The sequence below is a fragment of the Sus scrofa genome, chromosome 7 (genome assembly GCF_000003025.6).
Source record: "Sus scrofa isolate TJ Tabasco breed Duroc chromosome 7, Sscrofa11.1, whole genome shotgun sequence".
NCBI classification, from domain to species: Eukaryota; Metazoa; Chordata; class Mammalia; order Artiodactyla; family Suidae; genus Sus; species Sus scrofa.
Window position 1 is genome coordinate 96,757,833 of NC_010449.5, and position 21,057 is coordinate 96,778,889.

The 21,057-nt window shown below is 40.3% G+C and overlaps 1 protein-coding gene across 25 annotated transcripts in view; it reads right to left on the reverse strand.

Annotated features, from left to right (window-relative positions):
- NUMB (NUMB, endocytic adaptor protein) overlaps nt 1-21,057 on the reverse strand; it is a 174,421-nt gene that overhangs the window by 133,563 nt on the left and 19,801 nt on the right. For 15 of the 25 annotated variants that reach the window (XM_021099489.1, XM_021099477.1, XM_021099486.1 and 12 more), the window contains exon 2: nt 408-539. The exons of the other annotated variants lie outside the window; for them this stretch is intronic. The gene's annotated coding sequence lies outside the window, so the exon portion shown is untranslated. The remainder of the gene's footprint in view (nt 1-407; nt 540-21,057) is intronic. 25 annotated transcript variants of the gene reach the window in all.

Consider the following 21,057-nt stretch of genomic DNA (forward strand, 5'->3'; position numbering starts at 1 on the left):
CAACCCCGCCTCACACCACTTGTTAACAGAGATAAGATGTCCCCACCAAGTGAACCTTGCCCAAATTGCAGATACATGAGCAAAATGAATGACTAATATGTTTCAAATCACTGAGTTTGGGTAGTTTGTTATGCAACAAGAGATAAGTTCATAAATACAATTTGGAAAATGCACAAAAAGAGAAAGAAAAATTTTTAATTAGCCTAAGTTTTACCACTGTTAACATTTTGACACGTTTTATAATCAAAAAATTATTTTTGCCCCACTCATCTAGCATTCCAAATGCTTTGCTTTTACCAGGATAAAGGGTTAAATTTTTAAAGACAATCAACTGTTTGCATCTAACAAAAAAACAAGACAGAAGAATATTACCATTTATCCTTATCCTTACCATCTCTTTCGCTTACCTGTCCTAAGTGAGGTGTCTGAGGATGGCTGGCCCACCAATATTCCAATCTATGGATGTGGGTCAAGACGGTGGGTTGCAACAGCAGTTGCACTGGCCCTCTTCCCTGGAAGAAGCTGCCTTAGCCCCGAATCTGAAATTTTCAAGGAAAGAAAAAGCTAAATAAAGACATCTCTCTCTCTCTTGTTTTATTTTTTGTTTTTTGTTTTTCTTTTTTTTCATTTATTACACCCATGTTTGTATTCTTTTTCTTAAAAGTAATACAAGGAGTTCCTTTCTAGCACAGTGGGTAAAGGATCGGGCACTGTCACTGTAGCTGCTTGGAAGTTAGCTTATGGAAGTTCCCAGACTAGGAGTTGAACTGGAGCTACAGCTGCCGGCCTATACCACAGCCACAGCAACGTGGGATGTGAAGGGCGTCTGCAACCTATACCACAGCTCACAGCAACGCCGGATCCTTAACCCACTGAGTGGGGCCAGGATCAAATCCAAGTCCTCATGGATACTAGCTGGGTTCGTTACCACTGAGCCACAACGGGAACTTGAAAACATCTCTTTTTAATCACTTATAAATTCTATCTCTCGACTGAATGGGGGCTGATAGAGTGGGATGAGATTACACAGAAGTGAATGCACAGGTATCACTAAAATGGAATTGGGTAATACGGATTCAGTCCAGCTCAGCTGCTGCTGGTTTTTTTTTTTTTTTTTTTTTTTTTTTTTGCTTTTAAGGACCACACCAACAAAGGTTCCCAGGCTAAGGGGTCCAATCGAAGCTAGAGTTGCCAGCCCATGCCAACAGCAATGCCAGATCCAAGCCGAGTCTGCAGCCTGTACCACAGCTTACAGTAACGCCAGATCCTTATCCCACTGAGGGAGGCCAGGGATCGAACCCCCAACCTCATGGTTCCTAGTCAGATTGTTTTCACTGCGCCACAACGGGAACTCCCAGATCAGCTGCTTAATAGTCATATTATTTTAGTGAAGGTTCTCTGTGCCTAATCTCATCACATGATGAAGACTGAGGGATCAGGATAAAAACTGGGGGCTGAGAGACAGAAGGCCTAGGTTCTAAAGTCCGTGATAATTCTGCCTTGCTGTAAGAACTTTGATACTTCTCTAGGTTCAGACATATCATCTCTAAAAGAAGATATATTAGATAATAGTTCCTGAAATCTAATTCTTGAATAGGTGCCAGCAACAATCAAAAAATGGGTTTAAACTGTGCTTACTCTGACATTGTCCTTCCTGTTTTGGTATTAAAATGGTTTCTTTTATGAGATGATGTGATAGATAGTAGTTGTTGTGTTTTAAATACCCTATATAGAGTCAAAATCAAAAGCTGTAGCCCTACATAAGCAATCTAAAATTCTTTTTATAATTCTAGTGTGTGAATGATTTATCTGAGCTTCAAAATCCCTTTTATTTCTAATATTCTACTCAACTAACAGTTCACAACTTCACTCACTATTCAACTAACTACTTAACTAACTGTTATTAGGTACCTAATTTGTGACAAGTACTCTACTAGTTGCTGGAGGACCACAGAAATATTTAAGACTAGTCCTTACTCTAAAAAATCTCTCAATCTAACAGGGAAACTGAAATTTGAAACTATAATTTCAAATACAATATAATGGATTAAGACTTCAGAGAGGTTTTGCACCTATGAAAGACATACAGGAGGTAGAACAGTAGAATGAATGAATTTTTAAATTAAGTAGGATTTTAGACTGAGTTTTGTGGTTTCATGAGAAATTATCTCTTTGAACCTCAATTTCTGTATTTGCAAAGTGGGAATGACGGCAGATACCAATGAGTTGTGGTAAATAGACAAGACACTTGAAATAAAGGGCCAATCCACCTGAAAGTTTGGCTTATATACCTTCCAGAAGACAAAATAAAAATGAACATGTATTAATGATCGGGCACAAAAGGAGTTATTTACAACACTGATTTACTCAGGTAGTACCTTTCTCTACCAGCCTAAGTAAATGGACACAACCAAGTCTGCTGCATTTTATATTCCTAGCACCTAGTACAATGTCTTATAAATAGCAAGTATCAATAAGCAGTTTATTAGTAATGGAACTAGAGATTATCATGCTAAGTCAGCAAGAGAAAGATAAACACCATATGATATCACCTTTACGTGGAATCTAAAATATGGTGCAAATGAACCTATCTACAAAACAACACGGACATAGAGAACAGACTTGGGGTTGCCAAGAGGGAGGAGAGAAGGGAGAGGGATGGATTAGCAGTTTGGAGTTAGAAGATGCAAACTCTGACTTTTTTTTTTTTTGTCTTTTGTCCTTTTAGGGCCGCACAAGCAGCATATGGAAGTTCCCTGGCTAGGGGTCTAGGCCAGAGCCACAGCAATGCCAGATCCAAGCCGTGTCTGTGACCTACACCACAGGTCACAGCAACGCCAGATCCTTAATGCACTGAGCGAGGGATCGAACCCACAACCTCATGGTCCCTAGTCGGATTTGTTACCACTGCGCCACAATGGGAACTTCCAAACTATTACATTTAGAATGGATAAGTAACAAAGTCCTACTGTATAGCACAGGGAACTATATCCAATCTCCTGTGACAGATCATAATGAAAAGAATATAAAAAATTAATGTATACCTAGGTATAACTGAGTCATTTTGCTGTACAACAGAAATTGGCACATTATAAATCAACTATGCTTTAATAAAAAATAAAAATAGTTTATTAGGAAAAAATTACTTGTCGAATGGCTTCTCTTTTTTATAGGAATTGAAGTTACGGCAGCTTAAAGTAAAAATTCTTAAGATTTTTATTCAAAACGAATTTTTTTCTTTTTTGGCTGCCCCATGGCATATGGAGATCCAAGGCTAGGGATCAGATCCAAGCCATAGCTGTGACCTGTATCACAGCTGCACCAAAACTGGACCTTTAACCCAACTGCTCCGGGCCAAGGATTGAATCTGCATCCCAGTGTTGCAGCAATGCTGCCAATCACATTGTACCACAGTCGGAACTCCCAAACTAATTTTAAGTGTATATTTTAAAAGCTCAAATCTGTCATATTCAAACCTGGATATGCATGCCTGGGTGTGTTTTTTGGTTTGTTTATTTTTTGGACATGCCCACAGCACATAGAAGTTCCTGAGCCAGGGATCAAACCCTCAATTACTTTACATTTACATTACTTTTTCATTTATCTTATATTTCAATTACATTTCCAGGCATTACTATCTTGACTTTTCAGAATATATAGGCAAGGCTTATATGGTTCTAAAGGAAAACTGAGTTAAAAACTGGAAGACATTAGAAATGTATTTTCTATGGACATCTACTTTCAGATAATTACATACTTCAAAACCCACAGAATAAGAACAGCTGAATTTCATTTCCAATAGATGCTCTAACAAAGAAATTTCAGATGTAACTTCCAAAATATATTTTTAGTCTCCAATGTGTTTCACTTCATTTCTTCTTTGGTTCTGATTCTAGAACAGACTATAATGTTTTTGATGTTTTACTTTCAGTTTTAACAGCTATATTAAAAGAGATCTAAATACTGAAATACCAATAGGTATAGTAAATGCTTTTCAAATATGCCAGAAATCACACTGGGTACGTTACCACTGAAAACACTTGACATGTATTTGATCATAATGAACCAATGGAACATTTAGATTTTGTCCATGATTACATTTCATATCTTTCTGCCTCTATAACAACACAATAACTAGTCTCCTTACTATACTGTAACTATTTTCAAGGAAACCAGTTACACTAACCAAGGAGCCATAATAAATTATGAGTGTTAGTAGTAATTCTCCAATATATTCAGAATGGAACAAACTAGGTGCTATATTAAAAAGGATATATGAATATATATTACTTCTAAAATAAGGGAGAAAAAAGGAAAAAAAATCTAAACTTCCAAACATACAATCAGAAACACTGGCATTATGAATTCACAAACTAAATAAAAGGTTGCTGATTCAAAAATTTGGCTTGACAAATTTTTCACTATGGATAAATGTTTGATAGCCACTGGGCATTTTATACCACCTCCAAGATTAAGAGTCTTCTGTTAATTCTATGAAGATAAATGAATTCCGAGGTTAGACTCCTCTAGGTATCATGAGAGGAACGGATCAGAGAAAGGCAACTTGAGTACATTTAAGCTTTATTCAGACTTGTAAAACAAATTTGAAATTTCAACACAGAATACGCCTATGGAAAAAAAAATTACACCTTTTTTTTTTTTTTTTTTTTTTTTTTTTTGTCTTTTTGCTGTTTCTTGGGCCGCTCCCACGGCACATGGAGGTTCCCAGGCTAGGGGTCGAATCGGAGCCGTAGCCACTGGCCTACACCAGAGCCACAGCAACGCAGGATCTGAGCCGCGTCTGCAACCTATACCACAGCTCACGGCAACGCCGGATCGTCAACCCACTGAGCAAGGGCAGGGACCGAACCCGCAACCTCATGGTTCCTAGTCGGATTTGTTAACCACTGCGCCACGACGGGAACTCCCTATACCTTTTTTTAAAAAAAAAACACACTAGAGGATTCAATCCCTGGCCTCACTCAGTGGTTAAGGATCTGGCGTTGCCATGAGCTGTGGTGTAGGTTGCAAACCCGGCTCAGATCCCGAGTTGGCTGGGGTGTAGGCCGGCGGCTACAGCTCTGATTAGACCCCTAGCCTGGGAACCTCCATATGTCGCGGGTACGGCCCTACAAAAAAAAGAAAAAACACACACGATAGAGTTCCCATTGTGGTTCGGTGGTAACAAACCAGACTAGTATCCATGAGGATGTGATGTGGGTTTGATCCCTGGCCTCATTCAGTGGGTTAAGGACCAGGTATTGCCATGAGCTACGTTGTAGTTCACAGACATGGCTTGGATCTGGTGTTGCTGTGGCTGTGGTGTAGGCCAGCAGCTGCAACTCCAATTTGACCCCTAGCCTGGGAACATCCATATGCTGCAGGTGCGGGCCCTCAACAGACAAAAAAAAAAAAAAAGCAAAAATCAAATTTAAAAAAGAACAAAAAAATTTATAAAGCACTTATTTTTAATTTTTTTTCTTTTTACTAGAATCACTATGCCAGTTAGGGTAAGTATAAAGAGGGAAGAAAATCTTCCCAATTACAAATTCAATTCTCCTAGTCAATATTTAACTCTTGTAAGTTTTATTTATCTGACTAGATATTCACTTTTTTTTTGGTCTTTTTTTTTTTTTTAGGGTCACACCTGCAGTATATGGAAGTTCCCAGACTAAGGGTCAAATGGGAGCTGCAGCTGCCAGCCTACACCACAGCCATAGCCACACAAAGATCTGAGCTGTGTCTACATTTTACACCACAGCTCATAGCAACACTGGATCCTCAATCTCAAGGCCAGGGATCAAACCTTCGTCCTCATGGATACTAGCTGGGTTAGTTACTGCTAAGCCACGACAGGAACTCCTGTCATATCATATCATATCATACCTGTCATACCTGAAGATACTCATCTCTTTCACCTCCGAGTATCTTTTCAAAGATTTCAGACCTCCGAGTATCTTTTCAAAGATTTCAGACCTATCTACCATCCAACCTCAATTCAAAAAACAAGTGTTGATTACTGTCTTAACACCCCCTCTTTACACATGAACATTAATAGCTCATAATTTCATTTTGCCAAGGCCAAGTTCTGAGTGATATGTTGCTCAGAACTGCAAGCCTGTGCAGCATGACCCCAAATAACTCCTCTCAAAATGGTAGCAGGCTATTCTTTTCTCTTAATTGTATACTATTTCCTTGCTACTCAAAAGTGTGGTTCACAGACTGATGTAGTAGCACAAGCATCACCCAGAAGCTTGTTAGAAATGCAGTATTATCTCAGGCCCTACCTTAGATCTGCTAACTTAGAATCTGCAATTTACAATTACTTGAGATTAAAGTCAAATAAATTCCCATGTAAATTAACACTCTTCCTCCTCAGGAAAAAAAAAAAAAAAGATAGAGACTGTAAAAAGAATGAAGAATTCAAGAGAAAACATCTGAATACGCACATTAGCAAGTCACCAGAAAACTGGAGAATAAACTATTGAGACCTGAGCTTTAAAGAATATGTTTAGAGTTCCCATCGTGGCGCAGTGGTTAACGAATCCGACTAGGAACCATGAGGTTGCGGGTTCCATCCCTGACCTTGCTCAGTGGGTTAAGGATCCGGCCTTGCCGTGAGCTGTGGTGTAGGTCGCAGATGCAGCTTGGATCCTGCACTGCTGTGGCTCTGGCGCAGGCCAGTAGCTACAGCTCCAATTAGACCCCTAGCCTGGGAACCTCCATATGCCACGGGAGCGGCTGTACAAAAGGCAAAAAAAGACCAAAAAAAAAAAAGAATATGAAGTTTATGGTTAAGTAAAAAGGGGAGCCCAGGTCTGACATCACAATAGATTATCAAGAATAGAAAGCCCCAACCAACCCCATCCTGCCCCTTGCATCCTCAGAGAACGATCTAACTCTGGCATAACTCAAAATATTTAATTAAGGCATACCTAGGGAATTCATCCCATCATGGAGTGGCAGATACTTAAGGGCTGAATCCAAATTTAGTGCTAGCTGAAATTTTATTGAGCTCAAGAGCCAAGTGTTTCCAGGTATAAGAACAGTTGCACTCTCAACTCATGTAATGCTGACCTCTGACACACTTTTTTTTTTTTTTTTTTTTTTTGTCTTTTTAGGGTTGCACCTGCAGCATACGGAGGTTCCCAGGCTAGGGCTGGAATCAGAGCTGCAGCCGCCAGCCATGCCACAGCCATAGCCATGTCAGATCCGAACCAGGTCTGGGACCTACCCCAGTGTTCACATCAATGCTGGATCCTTAACCCACCAAGCAAGGCCAGGGATGGAACCTGTGTCTTCATGGATGCTGGTCAGAATCATTTCCACTGAGCCACAACCTGAACTCTGAGCACACTCTTTAAGCAAAGGAAAGCCAGATCAACATACCTGTTCTCCAAAGAAAACCAAGTCAACTACCTTCAACTGTGAAAAGTCATGTATGAAATCATTTAGGGCAGTCATACGAAGAAAAAGAGAACAGCATCACATGTAGCAAGGGTGAATACTGATTCTGTTTTTCTTGGTCAACTCTCAGAGTTTGTGTGGGGGAGGGTGGTCAGCACTAAAAATGTTTCAAATTCATTATTGTAAAGAAACACTTGTGCACTTGGACCTGAGGACATAAACAAGAATATATATATATATATATATATATATATATATATATATATGCATTTTTTTTCTTTTTTTTTAATTGGCCACATCTTCGGCATATGCAAGTTCCGGAGCCAGGGGTCGAGCCACAGCCACTGTAGAAGCAACGCCGAGTAGTTATGTTGTGAGCCACACAAGAAGTCCAGGAATATATTTGTAATAACAACAAAATGGAAAAAGTAAATGTCTATCTTGAAAAGATAAATTGTGGTATAATCATACAAGTAATATATGTATCTGAAAAAATGAACCACTGTTACACACATCTATATGGATAAATCTTAAAAAACAGGAAGTTCCCATCGTGGCTCAGTGGTTGGCGAATCTGACTAGGAACCATGAGGTTGCGGGTTCAATCCTTGGCCTTGCTCCATGGGTTGAGGATCTGGCGTTGCCATGAGCTGTGGTGTAGGTTGCAGATGCAGCTTGGATCCTGCATTGCTGTGACTGTGGTGTAGGCCAGCAGCTACAACTCCAACTGGACCCCTAGCCTGGGAACCACCATATGCTGCAGAAGCAGCCCTAGAAAAGGCAAAAAGACAAAAGAATAATAAATAAAACACTTCATAAAAAAAATCTTAAAAAACATTACGTTGATTAGCCAAAGTAAATAAGTATATACAGCATTGTTCCATTTTTATAGTTTTAAAAATAAGCAAAACTAAACAATATATTTCTGAAATACATACGAATGTGGTACACTTAAGGAAGGGAATGACAAATACCACCAAAATAAAACCCTGAATAGTTTTATCCCTCGTAGAGAAATAGGTGGATGGAAAGAAATCAAGGAGAAACATACCACAACATCACTAATGTTCTAGCTCTTAAACTGGGTGGTGGGTTAACAGCTATTTTTTTTTTTGTTTTTTGCCTTTTTGGGGCCGCACCCACAGCGTATCGAGCTTCCCAGGCTTGGGGTCGAATCAGAGCTGCAGCTGCTGGCCTACACCACAGCCACAGCAACGCAGGATCCAAGCCGAGTCTGCAACCTACACCACAGCTCACCGCAATGCCGGATCCTTAACCCACTGAGCAAGACCAGGGATGGAACCTACATTCTCATGGATACTAGTCAGATTTGTTTCCACCGAGCCACCATGGGAACTCCAGGTATGGTTTTATTATATGCTTCATTACTTGCTTATACAGTAAGATCTTCTTGTCTATACATCAAATAGATCATAAGTGGAAAGAAAAAACAAAAATGGAAGAAAGAGGGAAGGAAAGGAAAGGGAAGAAGGAAGGATGGACATCAACAACAAAGGTCAACATGAACCCTCCTATCTCCTCCTGGAAAGGCCACATAGATTTCCATTAAATATGGGCTCATTTGACAACTCCATTAAAATAAAATTTTTTGCTTTGAGAGCATAAATCTGAAATGAAATGCAAGCAGGTAATTAATCTTTCCCCGGTTTTTAAAAATTAAGATAATGCCTAATGTAATATAGGAGAAAAAAATAGTAATTTAAATATTTTAGTGTAAACACTCGAGTATAACAATCCTAGAAGTCATACTAACAAGGAAATAAATACTTGCTCCTACACCTAGAAATGCCATGAACATGACAGGTACAAATGAAGACTGACACAAATGAGCTGTGTTGGGAAATCAAATATCATAAGTAACAATTCCACTGATAATATGATTTTCTGAAACAGCAACTCTTATAATAGCTCTGCTGAAACAAAGTACAATTTGCCCCTGGTTACTTAGTAGTTACTTTACCGGAAAATGGTGTCTATTAAAACCACACAAAAAAGTGGAGTTCCTGTTGTGGCGCAGCAGAAACAAATGTGACTAGTATCCATGAGGACATGAGTTTGATCCCTGGCCTGGCTTGGTGGTTAGGGGATCTGGTGTTGCCCTGTGCTGTGGTGTGGGTCACAGACTCGGCTTGGATCCCACATTGCTGTGGCTGTGGCGTAAGCCCGCAGCTGTAGCTCTGATTCAACTCCTAGCCTAGGAACTTCCATAATGCTTCGGGCACAGCCCTAAAAAGCAAAAATAAACAAACAAAACCATGCAAAAAAGTACTTTGTGTTTAAATGTAAAACAAAATTAGGATCAGGTAAGTACAAACAGGTTTTTCACCTACAAGAAGGTCTGGGGAAATGTTCAAAATTCCTGCAGAACTATCTCACACTTTGTGGGATGTATGGCATTCCTAGAACCTGCTAAATGAATGCCAATGCTACACCCACCCCACTTTAATCACTGTGGCAACCAGAAGTGCACCCACAAAGACCCAAGCACATCACTGAGGAGGTACTGACCCCACTGAGAATGAGTGACTTCAAGAAAGGCTGGGTCCTGAGTTCCCAGCATGGCGCAGCAGAAACAAATCCGACTAGGAACCATGAGGTTTTGGGTTTGATCCCTGGCCTCACTCAATGGGTTAAGGATCCGGCATTGCTGTGACCAGTGGTGTAGGTCACAGACTCGGCTTGGATCTGGCATTGCTATGGCTGGGCATAGGCCAGCAGTTACAGCTCCAATTCGACCTCTACCCTGGGAACCTCCATATGCTGCAGGTGCAGCCTTAAAAAGCAAAAAAAATAAATAAATAAATAAGAAAGGTTAGGTCCTGTCTCCCAAAGCAATAGAAATAAAAACAAAGGAGTTCCCGTTGTGGCGCAGTGGTTAACGAATCTGATTAGGAACCATGAGGTTGCAGGTTCGATCCCTGGCCTTGCTCAGTGGGTTAAGGATCCGGCGTTGCAGTGAGCTGTGGTGTAGTCACAGACGCGGCTTGGATCCTGAGTTGCTGTGGCTCTGGCGCAGGTCAGTAGCAGCAGCTCCAATTAGACCCCTAGCCTGGGAACCTCCATATGCCGTGGGAGCAGCCCTAGAAAAGACCAAAAAAAAAAAAAAAAAAAGAAAGAAAAAAACAAAAATAAACCAATGGGACTTAATCAAATTTACAAGCTTTTGCACAGCAAAGGAAACCATAAAAAAAAAACAAACAAACAAAAAAACACAAAAAGACAACCTACACAATGGGAGAAAATAGTTTCAAACAACGCAAATGACAAGGGCTTCATCTCCAAAATATACAAACAACTCATACAACCCAACAGCAAAAAAACAACCCAACCGGAAAATGGGCAGAAGACCTGAATAGACATTTCTCCAAAGAAGACATACAGACGACCAACAGACATGTGAAAAAATGCTCATCACTGATTATCAGAGAAAGGCAAATCAAAGCTACGAGGTACCACTTCACACCAGTCAGAATGTGGCCATCATGAGTAAGTCTACAAATAAATAACAAATGCTGGAGAGGGTGTGGAGAAACCCTCCTACACTGTTGGTGGCAATGTAAATTGGTACAACCACTGTGGAAAACAATATGGAGGTACCTCAGAAAACTAAATATAGAACTACCATATGATCCAGCAATCCCACTCCTGGGCATATATCTGAACAAAACTTTCATTGAAAAAATACATGCACCCCTACATTCACTGCAGCACTATTCACAATAGCCAAGACATGGAAACAACTTAAATGTCCATCGACAGGTGAATGGATTAAGATGTGGTTTGTATACACAATGAAATAATACTCAGCCATAAAAAAAGAACAAAATAATGCCACTTGCAGCAATACAGATGGAACTAGAGACTCTCACACTAAGTGAAATAAGTCAGCAAACAATAAATACCATCTGACATCACTTATATCTGGAATCTAATATATGGCACAAATGAACTCATCTACAGAAAAGAAACCACACTCATGGACGTAGAGAACAGACTAGTGACTGCCAAGGGGCGGGGGGGGGGGGGGGGGACTTTGGGGTTAGCAGCTGCAAACGACTGCATTTGGAGTAGATAAGCAATGTGATCCCACTATACAGCACGGGGAACTGTATCTAATCACTTGTGAAGAACATGATGAACGATAACGTGATAAAAAGAATGTATATAAATGTATAACTGGGTCGGTTTATTGTACAGCAGAAATTGACAGATTGTAAATCAACTACAATAAAATTTTTTTAAATAATTTTAAAAATAAATTAAGATTAAAAAAAAAAAAAAGGCTAGGTCCCTGTGTGGACTCCAGACGCCTCTTATTTTTCTTGACATCACAAAGCTGAATGTAATGATAAAGTCTAACCAATTTCTAACTCTGGCAAAGGAGGACTCCTCTTACAGTTAAGAAATTTTTGTTAGGGAAAATACAAAGGCAGACAAAAACCTAAGGATAATCACACTAAAAAAAACTGAAACATCAAATCAAAGGTTGGCAGTCTTGGAGTTCCCATAGTGGCACAGCAGAAACGAATCTGACTATGAACCAAGAGGTTGCGGGTTCGATCCCTGGTCTCGCTCAATGGGTTAAGGATCCGGCATTGCTGTGAGCTGTGGTTTAGGTCTCAGATGTGGCTTGGATCTGGCGTTACCGTGACTGTGGAGTAGGCCGACAGCTGTAGCTCTGATTAGACCCCTAGCCTGGGGATCTCCATATGCCAAAAGTGCAGTCCAAAAAAATCAAAAAAAAAAAAAAAAAAAAAAAGTTGGCAGTCTTTTCACCCATGTGATGGCAATCGTTGAGAACAAGATTGCCATTCTGCTAAAATACAACAAATGTCACAATCAAAAAACACTGTAGGAGTTCCCGTCGTGGCGCAGTGGTTAACGAATCCGACTAGGAACCATGAGGTTGCGGGTTCGGTCCCTGCCCTTGCTCAGTGGGTTAATGATCCGGCGTTGCTGTGAGCTGTGGTGTAGGTTGCAGACACGGCTCGGATCCTGCGTTGCTGTGGCTCTGGCGTAGGCCAGTGGCTACAGCTTCGATTCGACCCCTAGCCTGGGAACCTCCATATGCCGCGGGAGCGGCCCAAAGAAATAGAAAAAAAGACAAAAAAAAAAAAAAACACTGTAACACTCAAAGAGTATGTTATAGTTTAAAAAGCATTTTTATTTAATTTTAATATTTATAGCAATTCTTTTCAAGTTATTTTTAGGGAAAACAATCTCAAAAAGGTCAAAGTCACAGAGCTAGTAAACTGACAGAGACAGGACTTTGAGTCCTCTGATTTCAAATTCTATGTTCATTCTTCCAAACTATATCCTGCTTCACTACAGTCCAAGATGACAATATATTTCAAAGAAAATTTGTCCATTAGTACAACAGAAATATCAATGTCAAAAGATCAATATAAAGGCCCCGATCTATTTTGACACATGACAGTTGACTTATATTACATATATCAGTTATTTCTCAATATGAGAAATTTTTTTTGGCCACAACCACAGTATATGGAAGTTCCAAGGCCAAGGATCAAATCTGAGCCACAGCTGTGACTTACACCACAGCTGTGGCAATGCTGGATCCTTAGCCCATTGCTCCAGGCTGAGGATTTTTTTTTTTTTTTTTTTTTTTTGGCTTATTGGCTTTTTGGTATTTCTAGGGCCACTCCCATGGCATATGGAGGTTCCCAGGCTAGGGGTCTAATCGGAGCTGTAGCCACCAGCCTACACCAGAGCCACAGCAATGAGGGATCAGAGACGCGTCTACAAGCTACACCACAGCTCACAACTACGCCGGATCCTTGATCCACTAAGAAAGGCCAAGGATCGAACCCGCAACCTCATGGTTCCTAGTTGGATTCATTAACCACTGCACCACGACGGGAACTCCAGGACTGAGGAATATTTAAATGTCTCATCTATACTGAAAAAGAAAAGTCCAAGAAAAATACTGAAAAAGAAAAATGAGAAATTTTAGCAGTTACCATGGCATACAATGTCTAATTATTTCCTAATAATGGAAAGATTCTCAATCAGAATCCTAGTGAATCTTCTATTTTATCACACATTTCAGAATCCCACCATAGATTCTGACAATTAAATAGTTAACGAAGTCTTTTAAAAAAAATCTTTTAGTTTGGAGAGAAATGCATAACCATTAAGAACTTTGTAAAATCTCAAGGTGTTATTAAAGTACCACTAATATAAGCAATACAAGCCCACCTCAGGAAACAAGAAAAAGCTCAAATAAACAACCTAACTTTGCAACTAAAGCAGCTAGAGAGAGAACAGACGAGACCTAAAGTTAGTAGAAGGAAAGAAATAAAGATCAGAGCAGAAATCAATGAAATAGAAACGAAGAAAACCATAAAAAAGATCAATGAAACGAAAAGCTGGTTCTCTGAAAAGATCAACAAAATTGATAAATCCCTAGCCAGACTTATCAAGCAAAAAAGAGAGAGGACTCAAATCAATAAAATTAGAAATGAAAAAGAAGTAACAACAGACATCACAGAAATACAAAGGGTCATAAGAGACTACTACATGCAACTATATGCCAATAAAATGGAAAACCTAGAAGAAATGGGCAAATTCTTAGAAAGGTACAATCTTCCAAGACTAAACCAACATGAAATAGAAAAGATGAATGGACCTATTACAAGAACTGAAATTGAAACTGTGATTAAAAAACTTCCAACCAACAAAAGTCCAGGACCAGATGGCTTCACAGGCAAATTCTATCAAACATTTAGAGAAGGGCTAACACCTATCCTTCTGAAACTATTCCAAAAAATTGCAGAGGAAGGGATACTCTCAAACTCATCCTATGAGGCCACCATCACCCTGATACCAAAACCAGACAAAGATACCACAAAAAAAGAAAACTACAGGCCAATTTCACTGATGAACCTAAATGCAAAAATCCTCAACTAAAGACTAGCAAACCGCATCCAACAATACATTAAAAGGATTGTACATCATGCTCAAGTGGGATTTATCCCAGGGATGCAAGGGTTCTACAATATCCGCAAATCCATCAGTGTGATACACCACATTAACAAACTGAAGAATAAAAACCATATGATCCTCTCAATAGACACGGAGAAAGCTCTTGACAAAATCCAACACCCATTTCTGATAAAAACCCTTCAGAAAGTGGGCACAGAGGGAACCCACCTCAACATGATAAAGGCCATATATGACAAACCCACAGTGAACATCATTCTCAATGGTGAAAAGCTGAAAGAATTCCCGCTGAGATCAGGAACAAGACAAGGATGTCCACTCTCGCCACTACACTTCAACATAGTTTTGGAAGTCCTAGCTACAGCAATCAGAGAAGTAAAAGAGATAAAAGGAATCCAAATTGGAAAGGAAGAAGTTAAAACGATCACTATTTGCAGATGACAGGATACTATACCTAGAGAATCCTAAAGACTCTATCAGAAAACTGTTAAGAGCTCATCCACGAATTTGGCAAAGTCACAGGATACAAAATTAATGCACAGAAATCAATGGCATTTCTATATACTAACAATGAAAGAGCAGAAAGAGAAATTATGGAAGCAATCCCGTTTACCATCGCATCCAAAAGAATAAGATACCTAGGAGTAAGCCTACCTAAAGAGGCAAAAGACCTGTACTCTGAAAACTATAAGACACTGATGAAAGAAATCAAAGATGACACAAACAGATGGAAAGACATACCAGGCTCTTGGATTGGAAGAGTTAATATGATCAAAATGACTATACTACCTAAGGCAATCTACAGATTCAATGCAATCCCTACCAAATTACCAAGGACATTTTACACAGAACTTGAAGAAACTATTTTAAACTTTGTTTGGAAGCACAAAAGACCCAGAATAGCCAAAGATATCCTGAAAAAGAAAAATGGAGCTGGAGGAATCAGGCTCCCTGACTTCAGACTCTACTACAATGCAACAACCATCAAAACCATATGGTACTGGCATAAAGACAGACATATAGATCAGTGGAACAGGATAGAAAGCCCGGAATTAAACCCACGCACCTACAGCCAACTAATCTATGACGAAGGAGGCAAGAATACACAATGGAGACAAGACAGTCCTTCAATAAGTGGTGCTGCAAAAACTGGACGGCCACATGGAAAAGAATGAAATTAGAACACTGCTAACACCATACACAAAAATAAACTCAAATGGATTAAAGACCTTGATATAAGACCAGACACTATAAAACTCTTAGAGGAAAACATAGGCCAAACACTCTCTGACATAAACAAAAGGAACATCTTCTCAGATCCACCTCTTAGAGTAATGACAGTAAAAACAAAAATAAACAAATGGGACCTAATCAAACTGAAAAGTTTCTGCACAGCAAAGGAAACCCTAAACAAAACAAAAAGACAACACACAGAATGGGAGAAAACCTTTGCAAGTGAATCCACTGACAAGGGATTAATCTCCAAAATTTATAAACGCCTCCTACAGCTCAATCCCAAAAAAACAAACAACCCCATCAAAAAATGGGCAGAAGATCCAAACAGGCAGTTCTCCAAAGAAGACAGACAGATGGCCAAAAAACACATGAAAAGATATTCAACCTCACTCATCATTAGAGAAATGCAAATCAAAACCACAATGAGGGACCACCTTACACCAGCCAGAATGGCCATCATCAAAGTCTACAAACAATAAGTGCTGGAGAGGGTGTGGAGAAAAAGGAACCCTCTTACCTTGTTGGTGGGATTGTCAATTGGTGCAACCACTGTGGAAAGCAGTATGGAGATTCCTCAGAAAACGAAACATAGAACTAACATTTGATCCAGCAATCCCACTCCTGGGCATCTATCCAGAGAAAACCAGGACGTGCAAAGACACATGTACTCCAATGTTCATTGCAGCACTATCTGCAGTAGCCAAGACATGGAAACAACCTAAATGTCCATCGACAGAGGAGTGGCTCAAGAAGACGTGGTACATATACACAATGAAATATTACTCAGCCATTAAAAAGAACAAAATAGGGAGTTCCCGTCATGGCGCAGTGGTTAACGAATCCGACTAGGAACCATGAGGTTGCAGGTTCGATCCCTGCCCTTGCTCAGTGGGTTAACGATCCGGCGTTGCCGTGAGCTGTGGTGTAGATTGCAGACGCAGCTCGGATCCTGCGTTGCTGTGGTTCTGGCGTAGGCTGGTGGCCACAGCTCCGATTAGACCCCTAGCCTGGGAACCTCCATATGCCGCGGGAGCGGCCAAAGAAGTAGCAAAAAGACAAAAAAAAAAAAAAAAAAAAGAGAACAAAATACTGGCATTTCTAGCAACATGGATGGACCTAGAAATTATCATGCTAAGTGAGGTCAGCTATAAAATGAGATACCAACATCAAATGCTTTCACTGACATGTGGTATCTGAAAAAAAGGACAGACTGAACTTCTTTGCAGAACAGATACTGACTCAAAGACATTGAAAAACTTATAGTCTCTGGAGGAGACAGTTTGGGGGTTGGGGTATATGCTTGGGCTGTGGGATGGAAATCCTGTGAAATCAGATTGTTATGATCATTATATAACAACAGATGTGATAAATTCATTTGAATAATAAAAAAAATAATAAAAAAATAAAGTACCGCTAATATAGTCACTACATAGACACAGTCTCTGAAACACGTATCTGAAGTTCACCTGAGAATAACGTGATGGGATAACATACTGAATTAGTTCTCGCTCATGCCTGGTAGACCAACTTTTAAAAGTGGCATTGTGGGAGTTCCTGTCGTATCTCAGTGGTTAATGAATCTGACTAGGAACCATGAGGTTGTGGGTTTTATCTCTGGCCTTGCTCAGTGGGTTAAGGATCCCGCGTTGCTGTGGCTCTGGCATAGCCCAGCAGCTACATCTCCAATTCGACCCCTAGCCTGGGAACCTCTATATGCCGAGGGAGTGGCCCAAGAAAAGGCAAAAAAAAAAAAAAATATATAGTAGTATATGGAGTTTCTGTTGTGGCACAGTGGAAACGAGTCTGACTAGAAACCATGGGGTTGTGGGTTCGATCCCTGGCCTCGCTGAGCGGGTTGAGGATCCGGCGTTGCCATGGGCTGTGGTGTGGGTCTTGGACGTGGCTCAGAGCCTGCATTGTGGCTGTGGCTGTGGTATAGGCCAGCGGCTACAGCTCCGATTCGACCCCTAGCCTGGGAATCTCCATGTGCCACGGGAGCAGCCCCAAAAAGACAAAAAAAAAAAAAAAAAAAGTAGTATATGATAATCTATAACTTATGCCTCCACTGATTTAAACCCAAAAATCCCAAGAAAGAATACTGACATTTTGTTGGGGTTTTTTTGGCTGCACCTGCGAAATGTGGAAGTTCCCAGACCAGGGACTGACTAGGTCCCAGTTTTGACCCAAACCATGGCTGTAGCAACACCAGATCCTTAACCTGTTGCACACATGGAAATTTCCTGACATTTCAATTTTTTTTTTTTTTCTTTCTTTTTTGGCCACCCCACAGTATATGGAGTTTCTGGGTACAGCAACACCAGATCTTCTAACCCACTATGCTGGGTGAGGGATTGAACCTGCGTCCTGGCACTGCAGAGCCGCTGCCAATCCCGCACCACAGCAAGAACTCCTGACAATTCTATTTTAAAAGAAAAAAACCTGGAGTTCCCTGGTGGTCTAGTAGTTAAGATTCAGTGCTTTCACCGCTGTGGCCAAGGTTCAATCCCTGGTCTGGGAACTGAGATCCCACATCAAGCTGCTGCAAGCTGCAACCCAAAAGTAAAAAAATTTTATTATGCTTCTGAATTTATGGATAAAATTTAACAGACTAGAGCAGAAGTTTTTAGGGGCTACAATATGCAAGTATAGGAATTACCATTGTGGTTTAGCAGTAACAAACCCAACTAGGATGCACAAGGATACAGGTTCAATTCCTGGCTTCACTCAGTGGGTTAAGGATCTGGAGTTGCCATGAGCTGTGGTGTAGGCTAGCAGCTGCAGCTCCAATTTGACCCCTAGCCTGGCAACTTCCATATGCTATGGGTTCGGCCCTAAAAAGACCAAATATATAGATAGATAGAAGACAAACCAGACAGACAGATGCAAGTGTATTAGTTAAACCTAAACACACAAATTAAAAGTCTCCCATATTTTTTCCCTTTTTTGTTCCTCCTTCCCAAGGAGGATCTTTACCTCAGTTCTAACTACAGCTGTTCAAGCCAAAAAACCTCTACCTCAAAATCACCTTTTTCCTCCCTCATGCACACTTTAAACATTGTTTTACTGATCTAAAATTCACTCCATTATAACTTCAATAATCTCTATGATAGTCACACATACTGCACTGACTTTTTTTATTATTAACTAATGGAAAGTACATGCAATAGAGCATAAAAGAATATCAACTACCAAAACATGGCAAATACAAAGAATAAAGCACTGTAGCAGTTCATTATATTGAAAAAAAATTTTAAATTGCTCCTGGAAAATCTCCAATTCAAAGCTGTCAGGGCACAGATTAAAATTCGATTTAAATATCTCATCCAAAAGCCTCAAAATATGCCATAATCCTCAGACACATTTGCAGAAATTTCAAATAACAATTGTCAGACAGACAGCTAATTATCTAAACACCGAAATAAACAAGGAATTCTAGGACTGACTTGAAAATACAATAGCTGCCATATATAGAGAACTGACTTTATGCTATGTATTGTCCTAAGAATTTATATACCAATTTATATACCATATTCATCAACACAAATACTAAGAAGTAGGGGCTGTAATTCCAGTTTTAAAGGTAAGAAACCATGGTTTTGAAAGATTTTAAAAGGCTTCTAGTCAAGATGGTACCATAAATTTGCCCAAATAACAATTAACATATAAATGTTTCAAATATACAAATAATGCATAGCTGGCTCAAGCAATCATACAAATGTCTCTCAGGCAGTGGTAAGAGACATAAATGTAAAATGATAAGAGGTGCTGAAGCCAGAGGCCCACTGGGGTCCTGGTCCAGAATCAGGCAGTGGCAGTTGGAAGTCTGGCTTCCCAGAAGAAAAAGGACAAAAAGTGCTCCACATGAGACAGAACTAGGCCAGAGCTATGGCTGGGTAGAGCTCCCACATAAAGAAAACAACTTAGTGGTGCAGCGGAAACAAATCCGACTAGGAACGATAAGGTTGCAGGTTGGATCCTTGGCCTCGATCAGTGGATTAAGGATCTAGCATTGCCGTGAGCTGTGGTGTAGAATACAGATGCAGCTTGGATCTGGCACTGCTGTGGCTGTGGCACAGGCCAGCAGCTGTAGCTCCCATCAGACCCTTAGGCTGGGAACCTCCACATGCCACCGCTACAGCTCTAAAAAAGACAAAAGACAAAAAAAAAAAAAAAAAAAAAAAAAAAAAAAAAAAAAAAAAAAAAAAAAAGAAAGAAAGAAAAAAAAAATCCAGTGTTGCCATAGCTGTGGCTCGGATTCATTCCCTGGCCTGTGAACTTCCATATGCTGTGGGTACAGCCACAAAAAGAAAAAAAGAAAAAAAAGAAAGAAAAGAAAACAACTTGGAGTTCCCTCATGGCACAGCTAGTTAAGGATCCGGCGTTGTCACTGCAGCAGCTGTGGCAAGAGTTCAATCCCTGGCCCAGGAACTTCCACATGCCACAGGCAAAGCCAAAAATAAAAACAAACAAACAAAGAAAAAAGGAAAGAAAACAACTTGTCAGCTCTGCCTAGGGCTTTGGCTTATAGAATATAACCCCCAGGAGGTTGCAAGATATAGACAAAGCTTCAAAATCAAGAAAGAAACCAGGCCACCTGCTAGGTCTGTGACTGGGTCTGCAGTACCCACAAATGTCATTAATATTTCTGAGAGGCAGGAACTCTAAGCCTAGTTCTAAAATTGGGGTCCAGAAGCAAGTGGGAAACTACTATACAAGGAGAGAGGTGAACATAAGAGAGACAATGAAAGTTAGCTGAGTCTAAAAAATAGAAGACAGGAATTTCTGTCGTGGCTCAGCAGAGACGAACCTGACTAGGATCCATGAGGACAGATGCACGTTCGATCCCTGGCCTCGCTCAGTGGGCCAGGGATCTGGTGTTGCCATAAGCTATGGTGTAGGTCGCAGAAACAGCTCAGATATGGCTGTGGTTTAGGCTGGTGGCTCCAGTTCTGATTCAACCCCTAAACTGGGAATCTCCATATGCTGCGAGTGCAGGCCTGAAAAAGCAAAAAAAAAGAATAGAAGACAACTAAAGTGGCTGTTATATTCTGGGTAAGACTCCATTATCCATTTGCTGAATGTATAACTTTGTTTTTGTTTTTGTTTTTGTCTTTTTAGGGCAACACCCTTGGCCTATGGAGGTTCCCAGGATAGGGGTCAAACTGGAGCTATAGCCGCTGGCCTACAATAGAGCCACAGCAACACCAGATCTGAGCCAGGTCTGAGACCTACACCACAGCTCAAGGCGACACTGGATCCTTAACCCACTGAGCGATGCCAGGGATCAAACCTGTGTCCTTATAGATACTAGTTGGATTAGTTGACCACTGAGCCACAACTAGAAATCCATGAATGTAGAACTGTTAAGACTGTTTACAATGCTTAAATATCCCTCGGTGTTTGTCAGATAAATTTTCATTACTTAAGGTA